Here is a 19580-nt window from a genome sequence, read left to right as displayed (position 1 = left end):
ATCGCCTGCGGCCACACCACCTTGAATAAGCCTGATCTCGTCTGATCTCAGAAGCTAAGCAATGTTTGGCTTGGTAGTACTTGGATGGGAGACCACCTGGGAATATCAAGTGCTGCAGGCATTGCATTTTTGTAATTACATTTTACAATTGAAATGTGTGGAGGACAAAAGGAAATTTTTGAGGAATCACCCCCAGCTCACTAAACATAAAAGTCATGAAAGCAGAAATGCAATCGCCTGCGGCCACACCACCTTGAATAAGCCTGATCTCAGAAGCTAAGCAATGTTGGGCTTATTTAGTAGTTGGATGGGAGACCACCTGGGAATATCAAGTGCTGCAGGCATTACATTTTACAATTGAAATGTGTGGAGGACTAAAGGAAATTTTGGAGGAATCACCCCCAGCTCGCTAAATATAAGTGTCAGGAAAGCAGAAAATGCAATCGCCTGCGGCCAGACCACCTTGAATAAGCCTGATCTCGTCTGATCTTAAAAGCTAAGCAATGTTGAGCTTGGTTAGTACTTGGATGGGAGACCACCTGGGAATATCAAGTGCTGCAGGCATTACATTTTTGTAATTACATTTTACAATTGAAATGTGTGGAGGACAAAAGGAAATTTTGGAGGAATCACCCCCCAGCTCACTAAACATAAAAGTCATGAAAGCAGAACTGCAATCGCCTGCGGCCACACCACCTTGAATAAGCCTGATCTCGTCTAATCTCAGAAGCTAAGCAATGTTGGGCTTGGTTAGTACTTGGATGGGAGACCACCTGGGAATATCAAGTGCTGCAGGTATTACATTTTACAATTGAAATGTGTGGAGGACAAAAGGAAATTTTGGAGGAATCACCCCCAGCTCACTAAACATAAAAGTCATGAAAGCAGAACTGCAATCGCCTGCGGCCACACCACCTTGAATGAGCCTGATCTCGTCTGATCTCAGAAGCTAAGCAATGTTGGGCTTGGTTAGTACTTGGATGGGAGACCACCTGGGAATATCAAGTGCCGCAGGCATTACCATTTTACAATTGAAATGTGTGGACAAAAGAAATTTTGGAGGAATCACCCCCAGCTCACTAAACATAAAAGTCATGAAAGCAGAAATGCAATCGCCTGCAGCCACACCACCTTGAATAAGCCTGATCTCGTCTGATCTCAGAAGCTAAGCAATATTGGGCTTGGATAGTACTTGGATGGGAGACCACCTGGGAATATCAAGTGCTGCAGGTATTACATTTTACAATTGAAATGTGTGGAGGACAAAAGGAAATTTTGGAGGAATCACCCCCAGCTCACTAAACATAAAAGTCATGAAAGCAGAAATGCAATCGCCTGCGGCCACACCACCTTGAATAAGCCTGATCTCGTCTGATCTCAGAAGCTAAGCAATGTTGGGCTTGGTTAGTACTTGGATGGGAGACCACCTGGGAATATGAAGTGCTGCAGGCATTAACTTTTTGTAATTACATTTTACAATTGAAATGTGTGGAGGACAAAAGGAAATTTTGGAGGAATCACCCCCAGCTCACTAAACATAAAATTCATGAAAGCAGAAATGCAATCGCCTGCGGCCACACCACCTTGAATAAGCCTGATCTCGTCTGATCTCAGAAGCTAAGCAATGTTTGGCTTGGTTAGTACTTGGATGGGAGACCACCTGGGAATATCAAGTGCTGCAGGCATTGCATTTTTGTAATTACATTTTACAATTGAAATGTGTGGAGGACAAAAGGAAATTTTTGAGGAATCACCCCCAGCTCACTAAACATAAAAGTCATGAACGCAGAAATGCAATCGCCTGCGGCCACACCACCTTGAATAAGCCTGATCTCAGAAGCTAAGCAATGTTGGGCTTATTTAGTAGTTGGATGGGAGACACCTGGGAATATCAAGTGCTGCAGGCATTACATTTTACAATTGAAATGTGTGGAGGACTAAAGGAAATTTTGGAGGAATCACCCCCAGCTCGCTAAATATAAGTGTCAGGAAAGCAGAAATGCAATCGCCTGCGGCCAGACCACCTTGAATAAGCCTGATCTCGTCTGATCTTAAAAGCTAAGCAATGTTGAGCTTGGTTAGTACTTGGATGGGAGACCACCTGGGAATATCAAGTGCTGCAGGCATTACATTTTTGTAATTACATTTTACAATTGAAATGTGTGGAGGACAAAAGGAAATTTTGGAGGAATCACCCCCCAGCTCACTAAACATAAAAGTCATGAAAGCAGAAATGCAATCGCCTGCGGCCACACCACCTTGAATAAGCCTGATCTCGTCTGATCTCAGAAGCTAAGCAATGTTGGGTTTGGTTAGTACTTGGATGGGAGACCACCTGGGAATATCAAGTGCTGCAGGCATTACATTTTTGTAATTACATTTTACAATTGAAATGTGTGGAGGACAAAAGGAAATTTTGGAGGAATCACCCCCAGCTCACTAAACATAAAAGTCATGAAAGCAGAACTGCAATCGCCTGCGGCCACACCACCTTGAATAAGTCTGATCTCGTCTGATCTCAGAAGCTAAGCAATGTTGGGCTTGGTTAGTACTTGGATGGGAGACCACCTGGGAATATCAAGTGCTGCAGGCATTACATTTTTGTAATTACATTTTACAATTGACATGTGTGGATGACAAAAGGAAATTTTGGAGGAATCACCCCCAGCTCACTAAACATAAAAGTCATGAAGCAGAAATGCAATCAACTGCGGCCACACCACCTTGAATAAGCCTGATCTCGTCTGATCTCAGAAGCTAAGCAATGTTGGGCTTGGTTAGTACTTGGATGGGAGACCACCTGGGAAAATCAAGTGCTGCAGGCATTACATTTTACAATTGAAATGTTTGGAGGACAAAAGGAAATTTTGGAGGAATCACCCCCAGCTCACTAAACATAAAAGTCATGAAAGCAGAAATGCAATCGCCTGCGGCCACACCACCTTGAATGAGCCTGATCTCGTCTGATCTCAGAAGCTAAGCAATGTTGGGCTTGGTTAGTACTTGGATGGGAGACCACCTGGGAATATCAAGTGCCGCAGGCATTACATTTTACAATTGAAATGTGTGGACAAAAGGAAATTTTGGAGGAATCACCCCCAGCTCACTAAACATAAAAGTCATGAACGCAGAAATGCAATCGCCTGCGGCCACACCACCTTGAATAAGCCTGATCTCAGAAGCTAAGCAATGTTGGGCTTATTTAGTAGTTGGATGGGAGACCACCTGGGAATATCAAGTGCTGCAGGCATTACATTTTACAATTGAAATGTGTGGAGGACTAAAGGAAATTTTGGAGGAATCACCCCCAGCTCGCTAAATATAAGTGTCAGGAAAGCAGAAATGCAATCGCCTGCGGCCAGACCACCTTGAATAAGCCTGATCTCGTCTGATCTCAGAAGCTAAGCAATGTTGAGCTTGGTTAGTACTTGGATGGGAGACCACCTGGGAATATCAAGTGCTGCAGGCATTACATTTTTGTAATTACATTTTACAATTGAAATGTGTGGAGGACAAAAGGAAATTTTGGAGGAATCACCCCCAGCTCACTAAACATAAAAGTCATGAAAGCAGAACTGCAATCGCCTGCGGCCACACCACCTTGAATAAGCCTGATCTCGTCTGATCTCAGAAGCTAAGCAATGTTGGGCTTGGTTAGTACTTGGATGGGAGACCACCTGGGAATATCAAGTGCTGCAGGTATTACATTTTACATTGAAATGTGTGGAGGACAAAAGGAAATTTTGGAGGAATCACCCCCAGCTCACTAAACATAAAAGTCATGAAAGCAGAAATGCAATCGCCTGCGGCCACACCACCTTGAATAAGCCTGATCTCGTCTGATCTCAGAAGCTAAGCAATGTTGGGCTTGGTTAGTACTTGGATGGGAGACCACCTGGGAATATCAAGTGCTGCAGGCATTACATTTTACAATTGAAATGTTTGGAGGACAAAAGGAAATTTTGGAGGAATCACCCCCAGCTCACTAAACATAAAAGTCATGAAAGCAGAAATGCAATCGCCTGCGGCCACACCACCTTGAATAAGCCTGATCTCGTCTGATCTCAGAACGCTAAGCAATGTTGGGTTTGGTTAGTAATTGGATGGGAGACCACCTGGGAATATCAAGTGCTGCAGGCATTACATTTTTGTAATTACATTTTACAATTGAAATGTGTGGAGGACAAAAGGAAATTTTGGAGGAATCACCCCCAGCTCACTAAACATAAAAGTCATGAAAGCAGAACTGCAATCGCCTGCGGCCACACCACCTTGAATAAGTCTGATCTCGTCTGATCTCAGAAGCTAAGCAATGTTGGGCCTTGGTTAGTACTTGGATGGGAGACCACCTGGGAATATCAAGTGCCGCAGGCATTACATTTTACAATTGAAATGTGTGGACAAAAGGAAATTTTGGAGGAATCACCCCCAGCTCACTAAACATAAAAGTCATGAAAGCAGAAATGCAATCGCCTGCAGCCACACCACCTTGAATAAGCCTGATCTCGTCTGATCTCAGAAGCTAAGCAATATTGGGGCTTGGATAGTACTTGGATGGGAGACCACCTGGGAATATCAAGTGCTGCAGGTATACATTTTACAATTGAAATGTGTGGAGGACAAAAGGAAATTTTGGAGGAATCACCCCCAGCTCACTAAACATAAAAGTCATGAAAGCAGAAATGCAATCGCCTGCGGCCACACCACCTTGAATAAGCCTGATCTCGTCTGATCTCAGAAGCTAAGCAATGTTGGGCTTGGTTAGTACTTGGATGGGAGACCACCTGGGAATATGAAGTGCTGCAGGCATTACTTTTTTGTAATTACATTTTACAATTGAAATGTGTGGAGGACAAAAGGAAATTTTGGAGGAATCACCCCCAGCTCACTAAACATAAAATTCATGAAAGCAGAAATGCAATCGCCTGCGGCCACACCACCTTGAATAAGCCTGATCTCGTCTGATCTCAGAAGCTAAGCAATGTTTGGCTTGGTTAGTACTTGGATGGGAGACCACCTGGGAATATCAAGTGCTGCAGGCATTGCATTTTTGTAATTACATTTTACAATTGAAATGTGTGGAGGACAAAAGGAAATTTTTGAGGAATCACCCCCAGCTCACTAAACATAAAAGTCATGAAAGCAGAAATGCAATCGCCTGCGGCCACACCACCTTGAATAAGCCTGATCTCAGAAGCTAAGCAATGTTGGGCTTATTTAGTAGTTGGATGGGAGACACCTGGGAATATCAAGTGCTGCAGGCATTACATTTTACAATTGAAATGTGTGGAGGACTAAAGGAAATTTTGGAGGAATCACCCCCCAGCTCGCTAAATATAAGTGTCAGGAAAGCAGAAATGCAATCGCCTGCGGCCAGACCACCTTGAATAAGCCTGATCTCGTCTGATCTTAAAAGCTAAGCAATGTTGAGCTTGGTTAGTACTTGGATGGGAGACCACCTGGGAATATCAAGTGCTGCAGGCATTACATTTTTGTAATTACATTTTACCAATTGAAATGTGTGGAGGACAAAAGGAAATTTTGGAGGAATCACCCCCAGCTCACTAAACATAAAAGTCATGAAAGCAGAACTGCAATCGCCTGCGGCCACACCACCTTGAATAAGCCTGATCTCGTCTAATCTCAGAAGCTAAGCAATGTTGGGCTTGGTTAGTACTTGGATGGGAGACCACCTGGGAATATCAAGTGCTGCAGGTATTACATTTTACAATTGAAATGTGTGGAGGACAAAAGGAAATTTTGGAGGAATCACCCCCAGCTCACTAAACATAAAAGTCATGAAAGCAGAAATGCAATCGCCTGCGGCCACACCACCTTGAATAAGCCTGATCTCGTCTGATCTCAGAAGCTAAGCAATGTTGGGCTTGGTAGTACTTGGATGGGAGACCACCTGGGAATATGAAGTGCTGCAGGCATTACTTTTTTGTAATTACATTTTACAATTGAAATGTGTGGAGGACAAAAGGAAATTTTGGAGGAATCACCCCCCAGCTCACTAAACATAAAATTCATGAAAGCAGAAATGCAATCGCCCTGCGGCCACACCACCTTGAATAAGCCTGATCTCGTCTGATCTCAGAAGCTAAGCAATGTTTGGCTTGGTTAGTACTTGGATGGGAGACCACCTGGGAATATCAAGTGCTGCAGGCATTGCATTTTTGTAATTACATTTTACAATTGAAATGTGTGGAGGACAAAAGGAATTTTTGAGGAATCACCCCCAGCTCACTAAACATAAAAGTCATGAAAGCAGAAATGCAATCGCCTGCGGCCACACACCTTGAATAAGCCTGATCTCAGAAGCTAAGCAATGTTGGGCTTATTTAGTAGTTGGATGGGAGACACCTGGGAATATCAAGTGCTGCAGGCATTACATTTTACAATTGAAATGTGTGGAGGACTAAAGGAAATTTTGGAGGAATCACCCCCCAGCTCGCTAAATATAAGTGTCAGGAAAGCAGAAATGCAATCGCCTGCGGCCAGACCACCTTGAATAAGCCTGATCTCGTCTGATCTTAAAAGCTAAGCACTGTTGAGCTTGGTTAGTACTTGGATGGGAGACCACCTGGGAATATCAAGTGCTGCAGGCATTACATTTTTGTAATTACATTTTACAATTGAAATGTGTGGAGGACAAAAGGAAATTTTGGAGGAATCACCCCCAGCTCACTAAACATAAAAGTCATGAAAGCAGAAATGCAATCGCCTGCGGCCACCACCACCTTGAATAAGCCTGATCTCGTCTGATCTCAGAAGCTAAGCAATGTTGGGTTTGGTTAGTAATTGGATGGGAGACCACCTGGGAATATCAAGTGCTGCAGGCATACATTTTACAATTGAAATGTGTGGAGGACAAAAGGAAATTTTGGAGGAATCACCCCCAGCTCACTAAACATAAAAGTCATGAAAGCAGAACTGCAATCGCCTGCGGCACACCACCTTGATAAGTCTGATCTCGTTGATCTCAGAAGCTAAGCAATGTTGGGCTTGGTTAGTACTTGGATGGGAGACCACCTGGGAATATCAAGTGCTGCAGGCATTACATTTTTGTAATTACATTTTACAATTGAAATGTGTGGAGGACAAAGGAAATTTTGGAGGAATCACCCCCAGCTCACTAAACATAAAAGTCATGAAAGCAGAACTGCAATCGCCTGCGGCCACACCACTTGAATAAGCCTGATCTCGTCTAATCTCAGAAGCTAAGCAATGTTGGGCTTGGTTAGTACTTGGATGGGAGGGGACAGGACCAAAGCAGGGTCTCCCATCCAAGTACTAACCAAGCCCAACATTGCTTAGCTTCTGAGATTAGACGAGATCAGGCTTATTCAAGGTGGTGTGGCCGCAGGCGATTGCAGTTCTGCTTTCATGACTTTTATGTTTAGTGAGCTGGGGGTGATTCCTCCAAAATTTCCTTTTGTCCTCCACACATTTCAATTGTAAAATGTAATTACAAAAATGTAATGCCTGCAGCACTTGATATTCCCAGGTGGTCTCCCATCCAAGTACTAACCAAGCCCAACATTGCTTAGCTTCTGAGATCAGACGAGATCAGACTTATTCAAGGTGGTGTGGCCGCAGGCGATTGCAGTTCTGCTTTCATGACTTTTATGTTTAGTGAGCTGGGGGTGATTCCTCCAAAATTTCCTTTTGTCCTCCACACATTTCAATTGTAAAATGTAATGCCTGCAGCACTTGATATTCCCAGGTGGTCTCCCATCCAATTACTAACCAAACCCAACATTGCTTAGCTTCTGAGATCAGACGAGATCAGGCTTATTCAAGGTGGTGTGGCCGCAGGCGATTGCATTTCTGCTTTCATGACTTTTATGTTTAGTGAGCTGGGGGTGATTCCTCCAAAATTTCCTTTTGTCCTCCACACATTTCAATTGTAAAATGTAATTACAAAAATGTAATGCCTGCAGCACTTGATATTCCCAGGTGGTCTCCCATCCAAGTACTAACCAAGCTCAACATTGCTTAGCTTTTAAGATCAGACGAGATCAGGCTTATTCAAGGTGGTCTGGCCGCAGGCGATTGCATTTCTGCTTTCCTGACACTTATATTTAGCGAGCTGGGGGTGATTCCTCCAAAATTTCCTTTAGTCCTCCACACATTTCAATTGTAAAATGTAATGCCTGCAGCACTTGATATTCCCAGGTGTCTCCCATCCAACTACTAAATAAGCCCAACATTGCTTAGCTTCTGAGATCAGGCTTATTCAAGGTGGTGTGGCCGCAGGCGATTGCATTTCTGCTTTCATGACTTTTATGTTTAGTGAGCTGGGGGTGATTCCTCAAAAATTTCCTTTTGTCCTCCACACATTTCAATTGTAAAATGTAATTACAAAAATGCAATGCCTGCAGCACTTGATATTCCCAGGTGGTCTCCCATCCAAGTACTAACCAAGCCAAACATTGCTTAGCTTCTGAGATCAGACGAGATCAGGCTTATTCAAGGTGGTGTGGCCGCAGGCGATTGCATTTCTGCTTTCATGAATTTTATGTTTAGTGAGCTGGGGGTGATTCCTCCAAAATTTCCTTTTGTCCTCCACACATTTCAATTGTAAAATGTAATTACAAAAAAGTAATGCCTGCAGCACTTCATATTCCCAGGTGGTCTCCCATCCAAGTACTAACCAAGCCCAACATTGCTTAGCTTCTGAGATCAGACGAGATCAGGCTTATTCAAGGTGGTGTGGCCGCAGGCGATTGCATTTCTGCTTTCATGACTTTTATGTTTAGTGAGCTGGGGGTGATTCCTCCAAAATTTCCTTTTGTCCCTCCACACATTTCAATTGTAAAATGTAATACCTGCAGCACTTGATATTCCCAGGTGGTCTCCCATCCAAGTACTAACCAAGCCCCAACATTGCTTAGCTTCTGAGATTAGACGAGATCAGGCTTATTCAAGGTGGTGTGGCCGCAGGCGATTGCAGTTCTGCTTTCATGACTTTTATGTTTAGTGAGCTGGGGGTGATTCCTCCAAAATTTCCTTTTGTCTCCACACATTTCAATTGTAAAATGTAATTACAAAAATGTAATGCCTGCAGCACTTGATATTCCCAGGTGGTCTCCCATCCAAGTACTAACCAAGCTCAACATTGCTTAGCTTTTAAGATCAGACGAGATCAGGCTTATTCAAGGTGGTCTGGCGCAGGCGATTGCATTTCTGCTTTCCTGACACTTATATTTAGCGAGCTGGGGGTGATTCCTCCAAAATTTCCTTTAGTCCTCCACACATTTCAATTGTAAAATGTAATGCCTGCAGCACTTGATATTCCCAGGTGTCTCCCATCCAACTACTAAATAAGCCCAACATTGCTTAGCTTCTGAGATCAGGCTTATTCAAGGTGGTGTGGCCGCAGGCGATTGCATTTCTGCTTTCATGACTTTTATGTTTAGTGAGCTGGGGGTGATTCCTCAAAAATTTCCTTTTGTCCTCCACACATTTCAATTGTAAAATGTAATTACAAAAATGCAATGCCTGCAGCACTTGATATTCCCAGGTGGTCTCCCATCCAAGTACTAACCAAGCCAAACATTGCTTAGCTTCTGAGATCAGACGAGATCAGGCTTATTCAAGGTGGTGTGGCCGCAGGCGATTGCATTTCTGCTTTCATGAATTTTATGTTTAGTGAGCTGGGGGTGATTCCTCCAAAATTTCCTTTTGTCCTCCACACATTTCAATTGTAAAATGTAATTACAAAAAAGTAATGCCTGCAGCACTTCATATTCCCAGGTGGTCTCCCATCCAAGTACTAACCAAGCCCAACATTGCTTAGCTTCTGAGATCAGACGAGATCAGGCTTATTCAAGGTGGTGTGGCCGCAGGCGATTGCATTTCTGCTTTCATGACTTTTATGTTTAGTGAGCTGGGGGTGATTCCTCCAAAATTTCCTTTTGTCCTCCACACATTTCAATTGTAAAATGTAATACCTGCAGCACTTGATATTCCCAGGTGGTCTCCCATCCAAGTACTATCCAAGCCCAATATTGCTTAGCTTCTGAGATCAGACGAGATCAGGCTTATTCAAGGTGGTGTGGCTGCAGGCGATTGCATTTCTGCTTTCATGACTTTTATGTTTAGTGAGCTGGGGGTGATTCCTCCAAAATTTCCTTTTGTCCACACATTTCAATTGTAAAATGTAATGCCTGCGGCACTTGATATTCCCAGGTGGTCTCCCATCCAAGTACTAACCAAGCCCAACATTGCTTAGCTTCTGAGATCAGACGAGATCAGACTTATTCAAGGTGGTGTGGCCGCAGGCGATTGCAGTTCTGCTTTCATGACTTTTATGTTTAGTGAGCTGGGGGTGATTCCTCCAAAATTTCCTTTTGTCCTCCACACATTTCAATTGTAAAATGTAATTACAAAAATGTAATGCCTGCAGCACTTGATATTCCCAGGTGGTCTCCCATCCAATTACTAACCAAACCCAACATTGCTTAGCTTCTGAGATCAGACGAGATCAGGCTTATTCAAGGTGGTGTGGCCGCAGGCGATTGCATTTCTGCTTTCATGACTTTTATGTTTAGTGAGCTGGGGGTGATTCCTCCAAAATTTCCTTTTGTCCTCCAAACATTTCAATTGTAAAATGTAATGCCTGCAGCACTTGATATTCCCAGGTGGTCTCCCATCCAAGTACTAACCAAGCCCAACATTGCTTAGCTTCTGAGATCAGACGAGATCAGCTTATTCAAGGTGGTGTGGCCGCAGGCGATTGCATTTCTGCTTTCATGACTTTTATGTTTAGTGAGCTGGGGGTGATTCCTCCAAAATTTCCTTTTGTCCTCCACACATTTCAATTGTAAAATGTAATACCTGCAGCACTTGATATTCCCAGGTGGTCTCCCATCCAAGTACTAACCAAGCCCAACATTGCTTAGCTTCTGAGATCAGACGAGATCAGGCTTATTCAAGGTGGTGTGGCCGCAGGCGATTGCAGTTCTGCTTTCATGACTTTTATGTTTAGTGAGCTGGGGGTGATTCCTCCAAAATTTCCTTTTGTCCTCCACACATTTCAATTGTAAAATGTAATTACAAAAATGTAATGCCCTGCAGCACTTGATATTCCCAGGTGGTCTCCCATCCAAGTACTAACCAAGCTCAACATTGCTTAGCTTCTGAGATCAGACGAGATCAGGCTTATTCAAGGTGGTCTGGCCGCAGGCGATTGCATTTCTGCTTTCCTGACACTTATATTTAGCGAGCTGGGGGTGATTCCTCCAAAATTTCCTTTAGTCCTCCACACATTTCAATTGTAAAATGTAATGCCTGCAGCACTTGATATTCCCAGGTGGTCTCCCATCCAACTACTAAATAAGCCCAACATTGCTTAGCTTCTGAGATCAGGCTTATTCAAGGTGGTGTGGCCGCAGGCGATTGCATTTCTGCTTTCATGACTTTTATGTTTAGTGAGCTGGGGGTGATTCCTCCAAAATTTCCTTTTGTCCACACATTTCAATTGTAAAATGTAATGCCTGCGGCACTTGATATTCCCAGGTGGTCTCCCATCCAAGTACTAACCAAGCCCAACATTGCTTAGCTTCTGAGATCAGACGAGATCAGGCTCATTCAAGGTGGTGTGGCCGCAGGCGATTGCATTTCTGCTTTCATGACTTTTATGTTTAGTGAGCTGGGGGTGATTCCTCCAAAATTTCCTTTTGTCCTCCAACATTTCAATTGTAAAATGTAATGCCTGCAGCACTTGATTTTCCCAGGTGGTCTCCCATCCAAGTACTAACCAAGCCCAACATTGCTTAGCTTCTGAGATCAGACGAGATCAGGCTTATTCAAGGTGGTGTGGCCGCAGTTGATTGCATTTCTGCTTCATGACTTTTATGTTTAGTGAGCTGGGGGTGATTCCTCCAAAATTTCCTTTTGTCATCCACACATTTCAATTGTAAAATGTAATTACAAAAATGTAATGCCTGCAGCACTTGATATTCCCAGGTGGTCTCCCATCCAAGTACTAACCAAGCCCAACATTGCTTAGCTTCTGAGATCAGACGAGATCAGACTTATTCAAGGTGGTGTGGCCGCAGGCGATTGCAGTTCTGCTTTCATGACTTTTATGTTTAGTGAGCTGGGGGTGATTCCTCCAAACTTTCCTTTTGTCCTCCACACATTTCAATTGTAAAATGTAATTACAAAAATGTAATGCCTGCAGCACTTGATATTCCCAGGTGGTCTCCCATCCAAGTACTAACCAAACCCAACATTGCTTAGCTTCTGAGATCAGACGAGATCAGGCTTATTCAAGGTGGTGTGGCCGCAGGCGATTGCATTTCTGCTTTCATGACTTTTATGTTTAGTGAGCTGGGGGTGATTCCTCCAAAATTTCCCTTTTGTCCTCCACACATTTCAATTGTAAAATGTAATTACAAAAATGTAATGCCTGCAGCACTTGATATTCCCAGGTGGTCTCCCATCCAAGTACTAACCAAGCTCAACATTGCTTAGCTTTTAAGATCAGACGAGATCAGGCTTATTCAAGGTGGTCTGGCCGCAGGCGATTGCATTTCTGCTTTCCTGACACTTATATTTAGCGAGCTGGGGGTGATTCCTCCAAAATTTCCTTTAGTCCTCCACACATTTCAATTGTAAAATGTAATGCCTGCAGACACTTGATATTCCCAGGTGTCTCCCATCCAACTACTAAATAAGCCCAACATTGCTTAGCTTCTGAGATCAGGCTTATTCAAGGTGGTGTGGCCGCAGGCGATTGCATTTCTGCTTTCATGACTTTTATGTTTAGTGAGCTGGGGGTGATTCCTCAAAAATTTCCTTTTGTCCTCCACACATTTCAATTGTAAAATGTAATTACAAAAATGCAATGCCTGCAGCACTTGATATTCCCAGGTGGTCTCCCATCCAAGTACTAACCAAGCCAAACATTGCTTAGCTTCTGAGATCAGACGAGATCAGGCTTATTCAAGGTGGTGTGGCCGCAGGCGATTGCATTTCTGCTTTCATGAATTTTATGTTTAGTGAGCTGGGGGTGATTCCTCCAAAATTTCCTTTTGTCCTCCACACATTTCAATTGTAAAATGTAATTACAAAAAGTTAATGCCTGCAGCACTTCATATTCCCAGGTGGTCTCCCATCCAAGTACTAACCAAGCCCAACATTGCTTAGCTTCTGAGATCAGCGAGATCAGGCTTATTCAAGGTGGTGTGGCCGCAGGCGATTGCATTTCTGCTTTCATGACTTTTATGTTTAGTGAGCTGGGGGTGATTCCTCCAAAATTTCCTTTTGTCCTCCACACATTTCAATTGTAAAATGTAATACCTGCAGCACTTGATATTCCCAGGTGGTCTCCCATCCAAGTACTATCCAAGCCCAATATTGCTTAGCTTCTGAGATCAGACGAGATCAGGCTTATTCAAGGTGGTGTGGCTGCAGGCGATTGCATTTCTGCTTTCATGACTTTTATGTTTAGTGAGCTGGGGGTGATTCCTCCAAAATTTCCTTTTGTCCACACATTTCAATTGTAAAATGTAATGCCTGCGGCACTTGATATTCCCAGGTGGTCTCCCATCCAAGTACTAACCAAGCCCAACATTGCTTAGCTTCTGAGATCAGACGAGATCAGGCTCATTCAAGGTGGTGTGGCCGCAGGCGATTGCATTTCTGCTTTCATGACTTTTATGTTTAGTGAGCTGGGGGTGATTCCTCCAAAATTTCCTTTTGTCCTCCACACATTTCAATTGTAAAATGTAATACCTGCAGCACTTGATATTCCCAGGTGGTCTCCCATCCAAGTACTAACCAAGCCCAACATTGCTTAGCTTCTGAGATTAGACGAGATCAGGCTTATTCAAGGTGGTGTGGCCGCAGGCGATTGCAGTTCTGCTTTCATGACTTTTATGTTTAGTGAGCTGGGGGTGATTCCTCCAAAATTTCCTTTTGTCCTCCACACATTTCAATTGTAAAATGTAATTACAAAAAGTAATGCCTGCAGCACTTGATATTCCAGGTGGTCTCCCATCCAAGTACTAACCAAGCTCAACATTGCTTAGCTTTTAAGATCAGACGAGATCAGGCTTATCAAGGTGGTCTGGCCGCAGGCGATTGCATTTCTGCTTTCCTGACACTATATTTAGCGAGCTGGGGGTGATTCCTCCAAAATTTCCTTTAGTCCTCCACACATTTCAATTGTAAAATGTAATGCCTGCAGCACTTGATATTCCCAGGTGGTCTCCCATCCAACTACTAAATAAGCCCAACATTGCTTAGCTTCTGAGATCAGGCTTATTCAAGGTGGTGTGGCCGCAGGCGATTGCATTTCTGCTTTCATGACTTTTATGTTTAGTGAGCTGGGGGTGATTCCTCAAAAATTCCTTTTGTCCTCCACACATTTCAATTGTAAAATGTAATTACAAAAATGCAATGCCTGCAGCACTTGATATTCCCAGGTGGTCTCCCATCCAAGTACTAACCAAGCCAAACATTGCTTAGCTTCTGAGATCAGACGAGATCAGGCTTATTCAAGGTGGTGTGGCCGCAGGCGATTGCATTTCTGCTTTCATGAATTTTATGTTTAGTGAGCTGGGGGTGATTCCTCCAAAATTTCCTTTTGTCCTCCACACATTTCAATTGTAAAATGTAATTACAAAAAAGTAATGCCTGCAGCACTTCATATTCCCAGGTGGTCTCCCATCCAAGTACTAACCAAGCCCAACATTGCTTAGCTTCTGAGATCAGACGAGATCAGGCTTATTCAAGGTGGTGTGGCCGCAGGCGATTGCATTTCTGCTTTCATGAATTTTATGTTTAGTGAGCTGGGGGTGATTCCTCCAAAATTTCCTTTTGTCCTCCACACATTTCAATTGTAAAATGTAATTACAAAAAAGTAATGCCTGCAGCACTTCATATTCCCAGGTGGTCTCCCATCCAAGTACTAACCAAGCCCAACATTGCTTAGCTTCTGAGATCAGACGAGATCAGGCTTATTCAAGGTGGTGTGGCCGCAGGCGATTGCATTTCTGCTTTCATGACTTTTATGTTTAGTGAGCTGGGGGTGATTCCTCCAAAATTTCCTTTTGTCCTCCACACATTTCAATTGTAAAATGTAATACCTGCAGCACTTGATATTCCCAGGTGGTCTCCCATCCAAGTACTATCCAAGCCCAATATTGCTTAGCTTCTGAGATCAGACGAGATCAGGCTTATTCAAGGTGGTGTGGCTGCAGGCGATTGCATTTCTGCTTTCATGACTTTTATGTTTAGTGAGCTGGGGGTGATTCCTCCAAAAATTTCCTTTTGTCCACACATTTCAATTGTAAAATGTAATGCCTGCGGCACTTGATATTCCCAGGTGGTCTCCCATCCAAGTACTAACCAAGCCCAACATTGCTTAGCTTCTGAGATCAGACGAGATCAGACTTATTCAAGGTGGTGTGGCCGCAGGCGATTGCAGTTCTGCTTTCATGACTTTTATGTTTAGTGAGCTGGGGGTGATTCCTCCAAAATTTCCTTTTGTCCTCCACACATTTCAATTGTAAAATGTAATTACAAAAATGTAATGCCTGCAGCACTTGATATTCCCAGGTGGTCTCCCATCCAATTACTAACCAAACCCAACATTGCTTAGCTTCTGAGATCAGACGAGATCAGGCTTATTCAAGGTGGTGTGGCCGCAGGCGATTGCATTTCTGCTTTCATGACTTTTATGTTTAGTGAGCTGGGGGTGATTCCTCCAAAATTTCCTTTTGTCCTCCAAACATTTCAATTGTAAAATGTAATGCCTGCAGCACTTGCTATTCCCAGGTGGTCTCCCATCCAAGTACTAACCAAGCCCAACATTGCTTAGCTTCTGAGATCAGACGAGATCAGGCTTATTCAAGGTGGTGTGGCCGCAGGCGATTGCATTTCTGCTTTCATGACTTTTATGTTTAGTGAGCTGGGGGTGATTCCTCCAAAATTTCCTTTTGTCCTCCACACATTTCAATTGTAAAATGTAATACCTGCAGCACTTGATATTCCCAGGTGGTCTCCCATCCAAGTACTAACCAAGCCCAACATTGCTTAGCTTCTGAGATCAGACGAGATCAGGCTTATTCAAGGTGGTGTGGCCGCAGGCGATTGCAGTTCTGCTTTCATGACTTTTATGTTTAGTGAGCTGGGGGTGATTCCTCCAAAATTTCCTTTTGTCCTCCACACATTTCAATTGTAAAATGTAATTACAAAAATGTAATGCCTGCAGCACTTGATATTCCCAGGTGGTCTCCCATCCAAGTACTAACCAAGCTCAACATTGCTTAGCTTCTGAGATCAGACGAGATCAGGCTTATTCAAGGTGGTCTGGCCGCAGGCGATTGCATTTCTGCTTTCATGACTTTTATGTTTAGTGAGCTGGGGGTGATTCCTCCAAAATTTCCTTTTGTCCACACATTTCAATTGTAAAATGTAATGCCTGCGGCACTTGATATTCCCAGGTGGTCTCCCATCCAAGTACTAACCAAGCCCAACATTGCTTAGCTTCTGAGATCAGACGAGATCAGGCTCATTCAAGGTGGTGTGGCCGCAGGCGATTGCATTTCTGCTTTCATGACTTTTATGTTTAGTGAGCTGGGGGTGATTCCTCCAAAATTTCCTTTTGTCCTCCAAACATTTCAATTGTAAATGTAATGCCTGCAGCACTTGATTTTCCCAGGTGGTCTCCCATCCAAGTACTAACCAAGCCCAACATTGCTTAGCTTCTGAGATCAGACGAGATCAGGCTTATTCAAGGTGGTGTGGCCGCAGTTGATTGCATTTCTGCTTCATGACTTTTATGTTTAGTGAGCTGGGGGTGATTCCTCCAAAATTTCCTTTTGTCATCCACACATTTCAATTGTAAAATGTAATTACAAAAATGTAATGCCTGCAGCACTTGATATTCCCAGGTGGTCTCCCATCCAAGTACTAACCAAGCCCAACATTGCTTAGCTTCTGAGATCAGACGAGATCAGACTTATTCAAGGTGGTGTGGCCGCAGGCGATTGCCAGTTCTGCTTTCATGACTTTTATGTTTAGTGAGCTGGGGGTGATTCCTCCAAAATTTCCTTTTGTCCTCCACACATTTCAATTGTAAAATGTAATTACAAAAATGTAATGCCTGCAGCACTTGATATTCCCAGGTGGTCTCCCCATCCAAGTACTAACCAAACCCAACATTGCTTAGCTTCTGAGATCAGACGAGATCAGGCTTATTCAAGGTGGTGTGGCCGCAGGCGATTGCATTTCTGCTTTCATGACTTTTATGTTTAGTGAGCTGGGGGTGATTCCTCCAAAATTTCCTTTTGTCCTCCACACATTTCAATTGTAAAATGTAATTACAAAAATGTAATGCCTGCAGCACTTGATATTCCCAGGTGGTCTCCCATCCAAGTACTAACCAAGCTCAACATTGCTTAGCTTTTAAGATCAGACGAGATCAGGCTTATTCAAGGTGGTCTGGCCGCAGGCGATTGCATTTCTGCTTTCCTGACACTTATATTTAGCGAGCTGGGGGTGATTCCTCCAAAATTTCCTTTAGTCCTCCACACATTTCAATTGTAAAATGTAATGCCTGCAGCACTTGATATTCCCAGGTGTCTCCCATCCAACTACTAAATAAGCCCAACATTGCTTAGCTTCTGAGATCAGGCTTATTCAAGGTGGTGTGGCCGCAGGCGATTGCATTTCTGCTTTCATGACTTTTATGTTTAGTGAGCTGGGGGTGATTCCTCAAAAATTTCCTTTTGTCCTCCACACATTTCAATTGTAAAATGTAATTACAAAAATGCAATGCCTGCAGCACTTGATATTCCCAGGTGGTCTCCCATCCAAGTACTAACCAAGCCAAACATTGCTTAGCTTCTGAGATCAGACGAGATCAGGCTTATTCAAGGTGGTGTGGCCGCAGGCGATTGCATTTCTGCTTTCATGAATTTTATGTTTAGTGAGCTGGGGGTGATTCCTCCAAAATTTCCTTTTGTCCTCCACACATTTCAATTGTAAAATGTAATTACAAAAAAGTAATGCCTGCAGCACTTCATATTCCCAGGTGGTCTCCCATCCAAGTACTAACCAAGCCCAACATTGCTTAGCTTCTGAGATCAGACGAGATCAGGCTTATTCAAAGTGGTGTGGCCGCAGGCGATTGCATTTCTGCTTTCATGACTTTTATGTTTAGTGAGCTGGGGGTGATTCCTCCAAAATTTCCTTTTGTCCTCCACACATTTCAATTGTAAAATGTAATACCTGCAGCACTTGATATTCCCAGGTGGTCTCCCATCCAAGTACTATCCAAGCCCAATATTGCTTAGCTTCTGAGATCAGACGAGATCAGGCTTATTCAAGGTGGTGTGGCTGCAGGCGATTGCATTTCTGCTTTCATGACTTTTATGTTTAGTGAGCTGGGGGTGATTCCTCCAAAATTTCCTTTTGTCCACACATTTCAATTGTAAAATGTAATGCCTGCGGCACTTGATATTCCCAGGTGGTCTCCCATCCAAGTACTAACCAAGCCCAACATTGCTTAGCTTCTGAGATCAGACGAGATCAGGCTCATTCAAGGTGGTGTGGCCGCAGGCGATTGCATTTCTGCTTTCATGACTTTTATGTTAGTGAGCTGGGGGTGATTCCTCCAAAATTTCCTTTTGTCCTCCACACATTTCAATTGTAAAATGTAATACCTGCAGCACTTGATATTCCCAGGTGGTCTCCCATCCAAGTACTAACCAAGCCCAACATTGCTTAGCTTCTGAGATTAGACGAGATCAGGCTTATTCAAGGTGGTGTGGCCGCAGGCGATTGCAGTTCTGCTTTCATGACTTTTATGTTTAGTGAGCTGGGGGTGATTCCTCCAAAATTTCCTTTTGTCCTCCACACATTTCAATTGTAAAATGTAATTACAAAAATGTAATGCCTGCAGCACTTGATATTCCCAGGTGGTCTCCCATCCAAGTACTAACCAAGCTCAACATTGCTTAGCTTTTAAGATCAGACGAGATCAGGCTTATTCAAGGTGGTCTGGCCGCAGGCGATTGCATTTCTGCTTTCCTGACACTTATATTTAGCGAGCTGGGGGTGATTCCTCCAAAATTTCCTTTAGTCCTCCACACATTTCAATTGTAAAATGTAATGCCTGCAGCACTTGATATTCCCAGGTGGTCTCCCATCCAACTACTAAATAAGCCCAACATTGCTTAGCTTCTGAGATCAGGCTTATTCAAGGTGGTGTGGCCGCAGGCGATTGCATTTCTGCTTTCATGACTTTTATGTTTAGTGAGCTGGGGGTGATTCCTCAAAAATTTCCTTTTGTCCTCCACACATTTCAATTGTAAAATGTAATTACAAAAATGCAATGCCTGCAGCACTTGATATTCCCAGGTGGTCTCCCATCCAAGTACTAACCAAGCCAAACATTGCTTAGCTTCTGAGATCAGACGAGATCAGGCTTATTCAAGGTGGTGGGCCGCAGGCGATTGCATTTCTGCTTTCATGAATTTTATGTTTAGTGAGCTGGGGGTGATTCCTCCAAAATTTCCTTTTGTCCTCCACACATTTCAATTGTAAAATGTAATTAC

General features: G+C 43.4%; 48 non-coding genes and 31 pseudogenes across 48 annotated transcripts; 29 read left to right on the top strand and 50 right to left on the bottom strand.

Moving 5' to 3' along the window:
- The first annotated feature begins 3 nt into the window (after window positions 1–3).
- On the top strand, window positions 4–121 carry LOC131733675 (5S ribosomal RNA; annotated as a pseudogene).
- Window positions 122–235: 114 nt separating this feature from the next.
- Window positions 236–344, top strand: LOC131733748 (5S ribosomal RNA; annotated as a pseudogene).
- Window positions 345–445: 101 nt separating this feature from the next.
- Window positions 446–564, top strand: LOC131733698 (5S ribosomal RNA; annotated as a pseudogene).
- Window positions 565–679: 115 nt separating this feature from the next.
- Window positions 680–798, top strand: LOC131733647 (5S ribosomal RNA). Its single transcript, XR_009326448.1, has one exon. It is a non-coding gene; the product is annotated as a 5S ribosomal RNA (ribosomal RNA).
- A 100-nt stretch (window positions 799–898) lies between these two features.
- On the top strand, window positions 899–1017 carry LOC131733602 (5S ribosomal RNA). Its single transcript, XR_009326403.1, has one exon. It is a non-coding gene; the product is annotated as a 5S ribosomal RNA (ribosomal RNA).
- Window positions 1018–1114: 97 nt separating this feature from the next.
- Window positions 1115–1233, top strand: LOC131733638 (5S ribosomal RNA). The gene has a single exon (XR_009326439.1). It is a non-coding gene; the product is annotated as a 5S ribosomal RNA (ribosomal RNA).
- Window positions 1234–1333: 100 nt separating this feature from the next.
- On the top strand, window positions 1334–1452 carry LOC131733597 (5S ribosomal RNA). The gene has a single exon (XR_009326398.1). It is a non-coding gene; the product is annotated as a 5S ribosomal RNA (ribosomal RNA).
- Window positions 1453–1566: 114 nt separating this feature from the next.
- LOC131733612 (5S ribosomal RNA) lies at window positions 1567–1685 on the top strand. Its single transcript, XR_009326413.1, has one exon. It is a non-coding gene; the product is annotated as a 5S ribosomal RNA (ribosomal RNA).
- Window positions 1686–2007: 322 nt separating this feature from the next.
- LOC131733697 (5S ribosomal RNA) lies at window positions 2008–2126 on the top strand (annotated as a pseudogene).
- A 115-nt stretch (window positions 2127–2241) lies between these two features.
- On the top strand, window positions 2242–2360 carry LOC131733779 (5S ribosomal RNA). Its single transcript, XR_009326491.1, has one exon. It is a non-coding gene; the product is annotated as a 5S ribosomal RNA (ribosomal RNA).
- Window positions 2361–2474: 114 nt separating this feature from the next.
- LOC131733578 (5S ribosomal RNA) lies at window positions 2475–2593 on the top strand. The gene has a single exon (XR_009326379.1). It is a non-coding gene; the product is annotated as a 5S ribosomal RNA (ribosomal RNA).
- Window positions 2594–2706: 113 nt separating this feature from the next.
- Window positions 2707–2825, top strand: LOC131733622 (5S ribosomal RNA). Its single transcript, XR_009326423.1, has one exon. It is a non-coding gene; the product is annotated as a 5S ribosomal RNA (ribosomal RNA).
- A 100-nt stretch (window positions 2826–2925) lies between these two features.
- On the top strand, window positions 2926–3044 carry LOC131733591 (5S ribosomal RNA). Its single transcript, XR_009326392.1, has one exon. It is a non-coding gene; the product is annotated as a 5S ribosomal RNA (ribosomal RNA).
- Window positions 3045–3141: 97 nt separating this feature from the next.
- LOC131733746 (5S ribosomal RNA) lies at window positions 3142–3250 on the top strand (annotated as a pseudogene).
- Window positions 3251–3350: 100 nt separating this feature from the next.
- LOC131733616 (5S ribosomal RNA) lies at window positions 3351–3469 on the top strand. Its single transcript, XR_009326417.1, has one exon. It is a non-coding gene; the product is annotated as a 5S ribosomal RNA (ribosomal RNA).
- A 114-nt stretch (window positions 3470–3583) lies between these two features.
- On the top strand, window positions 3584–3702 carry LOC131733762 (5S ribosomal RNA). Its single transcript, XR_009326474.1, has one exon. It is a non-coding gene; the product is annotated as a 5S ribosomal RNA (ribosomal RNA).
- A 99-nt stretch (window positions 3703–3801) lies between these two features.
- On the top strand, window positions 3802–3920 carry LOC131733735 (5S ribosomal RNA). The gene has a single exon (XR_009326462.1). It is a non-coding gene; the product is annotated as a 5S ribosomal RNA (ribosomal RNA).
- A 100-nt stretch (window positions 3921–4020) lies between these two features.
- Window positions 4021–4140, top strand: LOC131733718 (5S ribosomal RNA; annotated as a pseudogene).
- A 114-nt stretch (window positions 4141–4254) lies between these two features.
- On the top strand, window positions 4255–4374 carry LOC131733669 (5S ribosomal RNA; annotated as a pseudogene).
- Window positions 4375–4471: 97 nt separating this feature from the next.
- On the top strand, window positions 4472–4591 carry LOC131733686 (5S ribosomal RNA; annotated as a pseudogene).
- Window positions 4592–4690: 99 nt separating this feature from the next.
- On the top strand, window positions 4691–4809 carry LOC131733596 (5S ribosomal RNA). The gene has a single exon (XR_009326397.1). It is a non-coding gene; the product is annotated as a 5S ribosomal RNA (ribosomal RNA).
- A 114-nt stretch (window positions 4810–4923) lies between these two features.
- On the top strand, window positions 4924–5042 carry LOC131733611 (5S ribosomal RNA). Its single transcript, XR_009326412.1, has one exon. It is a non-coding gene; the product is annotated as a 5S ribosomal RNA (ribosomal RNA).
- A 323-nt stretch (window positions 5043–5365) lies between these two features.
- On the top strand, window positions 5366–5484 carry LOC131733696 (5S ribosomal RNA; annotated as a pseudogene).
- Window positions 5485–5599: 115 nt separating this feature from the next.
- LOC131733645 (5S ribosomal RNA) lies at window positions 5600–5718 on the top strand. Its single transcript, XR_009326446.1, has one exon. It is a non-coding gene; the product is annotated as a 5S ribosomal RNA (ribosomal RNA).
- Window positions 5719–5818: 100 nt separating this feature from the next.
- LOC131733667 (5S ribosomal RNA) lies at window positions 5819–5936 on the top strand (annotated as a pseudogene).
- Window positions 5937–6052: 116 nt separating this feature from the next.
- LOC131733673 (5S ribosomal RNA) lies at window positions 6053–6171 on the top strand (annotated as a pseudogene).
- A 321-nt stretch (window positions 6172–6492) lies between these two features.
- On the top strand, window positions 6493–6611 carry LOC131733722 (5S ribosomal RNA; annotated as a pseudogene).
- Window positions 6612–6725: 114 nt separating this feature from the next.
- LOC131733719 (5S ribosomal RNA) lies at window positions 6726–6845 on the top strand (annotated as a pseudogene).
- Window positions 6846–6944: 99 nt separating this feature from the next.
- On the top strand, window positions 6945–7060 carry LOC131733736 (5S ribosomal RNA; annotated as a pseudogene).
- Window positions 7061–7485: 425 nt separating this feature from the next.
- On the bottom strand, window positions 7486–7604 carry LOC131733577 (5S ribosomal RNA). The gene has a single exon (XR_009326378.1). It is a non-coding gene; the product is annotated as a 5S ribosomal RNA (ribosomal RNA).
- A 100-nt stretch (window positions 7605–7704) lies between these two features.
- LOC131733664 (5S ribosomal RNA) lies at window positions 7705–7823 on the bottom strand (annotated as a pseudogene).
- Window positions 7824–7937: 114 nt separating this feature from the next.
- Window positions 7938–8056, bottom strand: LOC131733695 (5S ribosomal RNA; annotated as a pseudogene).
- Window positions 8057–8378: 322 nt separating this feature from the next.
- LOC131733610 (5S ribosomal RNA) lies at window positions 8379–8497 on the bottom strand. Its single transcript, XR_009326411.1, has one exon. It is a non-coding gene; the product is annotated as a 5S ribosomal RNA (ribosomal RNA).
- A 114-nt stretch (window positions 8498–8611) lies between these two features.
- LOC131733595 (5S ribosomal RNA) lies at window positions 8612–8730 on the bottom strand. Its single transcript, XR_009326396.1, has one exon. It is a non-coding gene; the product is annotated as a 5S ribosomal RNA (ribosomal RNA).
- Window positions 8731–8831: 101 nt separating this feature from the next.
- Window positions 8832–8951, bottom strand: LOC131733687 (5S ribosomal RNA; annotated as a pseudogene).
- Window positions 8952–9064: 113 nt separating this feature from the next.
- LOC131733734 (5S ribosomal RNA) lies at window positions 9065–9182 on the bottom strand (annotated as a pseudogene).
- A 322-nt stretch (window positions 9183–9504) lies between these two features.
- Window positions 9505–9623, bottom strand: LOC131733609 (5S ribosomal RNA). The gene has a single exon (XR_009326410.1). It is a non-coding gene; the product is annotated as a 5S ribosomal RNA (ribosomal RNA).
- Window positions 9624–9737: 114 nt separating this feature from the next.
- LOC131733594 (5S ribosomal RNA) lies at window positions 9738–9856 on the bottom strand. The gene has a single exon (XR_009326395.1). It is a non-coding gene; the product is annotated as a 5S ribosomal RNA (ribosomal RNA).
- A 100-nt stretch (window positions 9857–9956) lies between these two features.
- LOC131733637 (5S ribosomal RNA) lies at window positions 9957–10075 on the bottom strand. The gene has a single exon (XR_009326438.1). It is a non-coding gene; the product is annotated as a 5S ribosomal RNA (ribosomal RNA).
- Window positions 10076–10172: 97 nt separating this feature from the next.
- LOC131733769 (5S ribosomal RNA) lies at window positions 10173–10291 on the bottom strand. The gene has a single exon (XR_009326481.1). It is a non-coding gene; the product is annotated as a 5S ribosomal RNA (ribosomal RNA).
- Window positions 10292–10405: 114 nt separating this feature from the next.
- Window positions 10406–10524, bottom strand: LOC131733663 (5S ribosomal RNA; annotated as a pseudogene).
- Window positions 10525–10624: 100 nt separating this feature from the next.
- On the bottom strand, window positions 10625–10742 carry LOC131733641 (5S ribosomal RNA). The gene has a single exon (XR_009326442.1). It is a non-coding gene; the product is annotated as a 5S ribosomal RNA (ribosomal RNA).
- Window positions 10743–10842: 100 nt separating this feature from the next.
- Window positions 10843–10961, bottom strand: LOC131733761 (5S ribosomal RNA). Its single transcript, XR_009326473.1, has one exon. It is a non-coding gene; the product is annotated as a 5S ribosomal RNA (ribosomal RNA).
- Window positions 10962–11076: 115 nt separating this feature from the next.
- On the bottom strand, window positions 11077–11195 carry LOC131733658 (5S ribosomal RNA; annotated as a pseudogene).
- Window positions 11196–11295: 100 nt separating this feature from the next.
- LOC131733745 (5S ribosomal RNA) lies at window positions 11296–11404 on the bottom strand (annotated as a pseudogene).
- A 97-nt stretch (window positions 11405–11501) lies between these two features.
- LOC131733580 (5S ribosomal RNA) lies at window positions 11502–11620 on the bottom strand. Its single transcript, XR_009326381.1, has one exon. It is a non-coding gene; the product is annotated as a 5S ribosomal RNA (ribosomal RNA).
- A 99-nt stretch (window positions 11621–11719) lies between these two features.
- LOC131733621 (5S ribosomal RNA) lies at window positions 11720–11838 on the bottom strand. The gene has a single exon (XR_009326422.1). It is a non-coding gene; the product is annotated as a 5S ribosomal RNA (ribosomal RNA).
- Window positions 11839–11951: 113 nt separating this feature from the next.
- Window positions 11952–12070, bottom strand: LOC131733576 (5S ribosomal RNA). Its single transcript, XR_009326377.1, has one exon. It is a non-coding gene; the product is annotated as a 5S ribosomal RNA (ribosomal RNA).
- Window positions 12071–12184: 114 nt separating this feature from the next.
- LOC131733777 (5S ribosomal RNA) lies at window positions 12185–12303 on the bottom strand. The gene has a single exon (XR_009326489.1). It is a non-coding gene; the product is annotated as a 5S ribosomal RNA (ribosomal RNA).
- Window positions 12304–12418: 115 nt separating this feature from the next.
- Window positions 12419–12537, bottom strand: LOC131733694 (5S ribosomal RNA; annotated as a pseudogene).
- Window positions 12538–12860: 323 nt separating this feature from the next.
- LOC131733608 (5S ribosomal RNA) lies at window positions 12861–12979 on the bottom strand. Its single transcript, XR_009326409.1, has one exon. It is a non-coding gene; the product is annotated as a 5S ribosomal RNA (ribosomal RNA).
- A 114-nt stretch (window positions 12980–13093) lies between these two features.
- Window positions 13094–13211, bottom strand: LOC131733711 (5S ribosomal RNA; annotated as a pseudogene).
- Window positions 13212–13311: 100 nt separating this feature from the next.
- LOC131733636 (5S ribosomal RNA) lies at window positions 13312–13430 on the bottom strand. The gene has a single exon (XR_009326437.1). It is a non-coding gene; the product is annotated as a 5S ribosomal RNA (ribosomal RNA).
- A 97-nt stretch (window positions 13431–13527) lies between these two features.
- On the bottom strand, window positions 13528–13646 carry LOC131733778 (5S ribosomal RNA). The gene has a single exon (XR_009326490.1). It is a non-coding gene; the product is annotated as a 5S ribosomal RNA (ribosomal RNA).
- Window positions 13647–13746: 100 nt separating this feature from the next.
- LOC131733644 (5S ribosomal RNA) lies at window positions 13747–13865 on the bottom strand. Its single transcript, XR_009326445.1, has one exon. It is a non-coding gene; the product is annotated as a 5S ribosomal RNA (ribosomal RNA).
- A 113-nt stretch (window positions 13866–13978) lies between these two features.
- On the bottom strand, window positions 13979–14095 carry LOC131733750 (5S ribosomal RNA; annotated as a pseudogene).
- A 99-nt stretch (window positions 14096–14194) lies between these two features.
- LOC131733742 (5S ribosomal RNA) lies at window positions 14195–14303 on the bottom strand (annotated as a pseudogene).
- A 113-nt stretch (window positions 14304–14416) lies between these two features.
- On the bottom strand, window positions 14417–14535 carry LOC131733607 (5S ribosomal RNA). Its single transcript, XR_009326408.1, has one exon. It is a non-coding gene; the product is annotated as a 5S ribosomal RNA (ribosomal RNA).
- Window positions 14536–14649: 114 nt separating this feature from the next.
- Window positions 14650–14768, bottom strand: LOC131733593 (5S ribosomal RNA). The gene has a single exon (XR_009326394.1). It is a non-coding gene; the product is annotated as a 5S ribosomal RNA (ribosomal RNA).
- A 114-nt stretch (window positions 14769–14882) lies between these two features.
- On the bottom strand, window positions 14883–15001 carry LOC131733592 (5S ribosomal RNA). Its single transcript, XR_009326393.1, has one exon. It is a non-coding gene; the product is annotated as a 5S ribosomal RNA (ribosomal RNA).
- A 100-nt stretch (window positions 15002–15101) lies between these two features.
- Window positions 15102–15220, bottom strand: LOC131733634 (5S ribosomal RNA). The gene has a single exon (XR_009326435.1). It is a non-coding gene; the product is annotated as a 5S ribosomal RNA (ribosomal RNA).
- A 98-nt stretch (window positions 15221–15318) lies between these two features.
- LOC131733768 (5S ribosomal RNA) lies at window positions 15319–15437 on the bottom strand. Its single transcript, XR_009326480.1, has one exon. It is a non-coding gene; the product is annotated as a 5S ribosomal RNA (ribosomal RNA).
- A 114-nt stretch (window positions 15438–15551) lies between these two features.
- LOC131733662 (5S ribosomal RNA) lies at window positions 15552–15670 on the bottom strand (annotated as a pseudogene).
- A 100-nt stretch (window positions 15671–15770) lies between these two features.
- Window positions 15771–15889, bottom strand: LOC131733757 (5S ribosomal RNA). The gene has a single exon (XR_009326469.1). It is a non-coding gene; the product is annotated as a 5S ribosomal RNA (ribosomal RNA).
- Window positions 15890–15989: 100 nt separating this feature from the next.
- Window positions 15990–16108, bottom strand: LOC131733760 (5S ribosomal RNA). Its single transcript, XR_009326472.1, has one exon. It is a non-coding gene; the product is annotated as a 5S ribosomal RNA (ribosomal RNA).
- Window positions 16109–16222: 114 nt separating this feature from the next.
- On the bottom strand, window positions 16223–16341 carry LOC131733615 (5S ribosomal RNA). Its single transcript, XR_009326416.1, has one exon. It is a non-coding gene; the product is annotated as a 5S ribosomal RNA (ribosomal RNA).
- Window positions 16342–16438: 97 nt separating this feature from the next.
- On the bottom strand, window positions 16439–16557 carry LOC131733767 (5S ribosomal RNA). Its single transcript, XR_009326479.1, has one exon. It is a non-coding gene; the product is annotated as a 5S ribosomal RNA (ribosomal RNA).
- Window positions 16558–16656: 99 nt separating this feature from the next.
- On the bottom strand, window positions 16657–16775 carry LOC131733620 (5S ribosomal RNA). The gene has a single exon (XR_009326421.1). It is a non-coding gene; the product is annotated as a 5S ribosomal RNA (ribosomal RNA).
- Window positions 16776–16888: 113 nt separating this feature from the next.
- Window positions 16889–17007, bottom strand: LOC131733575 (5S ribosomal RNA). The gene has a single exon (XR_009326376.1). It is a non-coding gene; the product is annotated as a 5S ribosomal RNA (ribosomal RNA).
- Window positions 17008–17122: 115 nt separating this feature from the next.
- On the bottom strand, window positions 17123–17242 carry LOC131733677 (5S ribosomal RNA; annotated as a pseudogene).
- Window positions 17243–17356: 114 nt separating this feature from the next.
- On the bottom strand, window positions 17357–17475 carry LOC131733693 (5S ribosomal RNA; annotated as a pseudogene).
- A 322-nt stretch (window positions 17476–17797) lies between these two features.
- LOC131733606 (5S ribosomal RNA) lies at window positions 17798–17916 on the bottom strand. The gene has a single exon (XR_009326407.1). It is a non-coding gene; the product is annotated as a 5S ribosomal RNA (ribosomal RNA).
- A 114-nt stretch (window positions 17917–18030) lies between these two features.
- LOC131733581 (5S ribosomal RNA) lies at window positions 18031–18149 on the bottom strand. The gene has a single exon (XR_009326382.1). It is a non-coding gene; the product is annotated as a 5S ribosomal RNA (ribosomal RNA).
- Window positions 18150–18249: 100 nt separating this feature from the next.
- LOC131733633 (5S ribosomal RNA) lies at window positions 18250–18368 on the bottom strand. The gene has a single exon (XR_009326434.1). It is a non-coding gene; the product is annotated as a 5S ribosomal RNA (ribosomal RNA).
- A 97-nt stretch (window positions 18369–18465) lies between these two features.
- Window positions 18466–18584, bottom strand: LOC131733756 (5S ribosomal RNA). Its single transcript, XR_009326468.1, has one exon. It is a non-coding gene; the product is annotated as a 5S ribosomal RNA (ribosomal RNA).
- Window positions 18585–18683: 99 nt separating this feature from the next.
- Window positions 18684–18802, bottom strand: LOC131733643 (5S ribosomal RNA). The gene has a single exon (XR_009326444.1). It is a non-coding gene; the product is annotated as a 5S ribosomal RNA (ribosomal RNA).
- A 114-nt stretch (window positions 18803–18916) lies between these two features.
- Window positions 18917–19035, bottom strand: LOC131733692 (5S ribosomal RNA; annotated as a pseudogene).
- A 100-nt stretch (window positions 19036–19135) lies between these two features.
- On the bottom strand, window positions 19136–19244 carry LOC131733741 (5S ribosomal RNA; annotated as a pseudogene).
- Window positions 19245–19358: 114 nt separating this feature from the next.
- On the bottom strand, window positions 19359–19476 carry LOC131733706 (5S ribosomal RNA; annotated as a pseudogene).
- Window positions 19477–19580: the final 104 nt, after the last annotated feature.

Source organism: Acipenser ruthenus, unplaced genomic scaffold (assembly GCF_902713425.1).
Source record: "Acipenser ruthenus unplaced genomic scaffold, fAciRut3.2 maternal haplotype, whole genome shotgun sequence".
NCBI classification, from domain to species: domain Eukaryota; kingdom Metazoa; phylum Chordata; class Actinopteri; order Acipenseriformes; family Acipenseridae; genus Acipenser; species Acipenser ruthenus.
The sequence above is the reverse complement of the archived record's forward strand: the minus strand, read 5'-3'. Positions and strand labels throughout refer to the sequence as shown.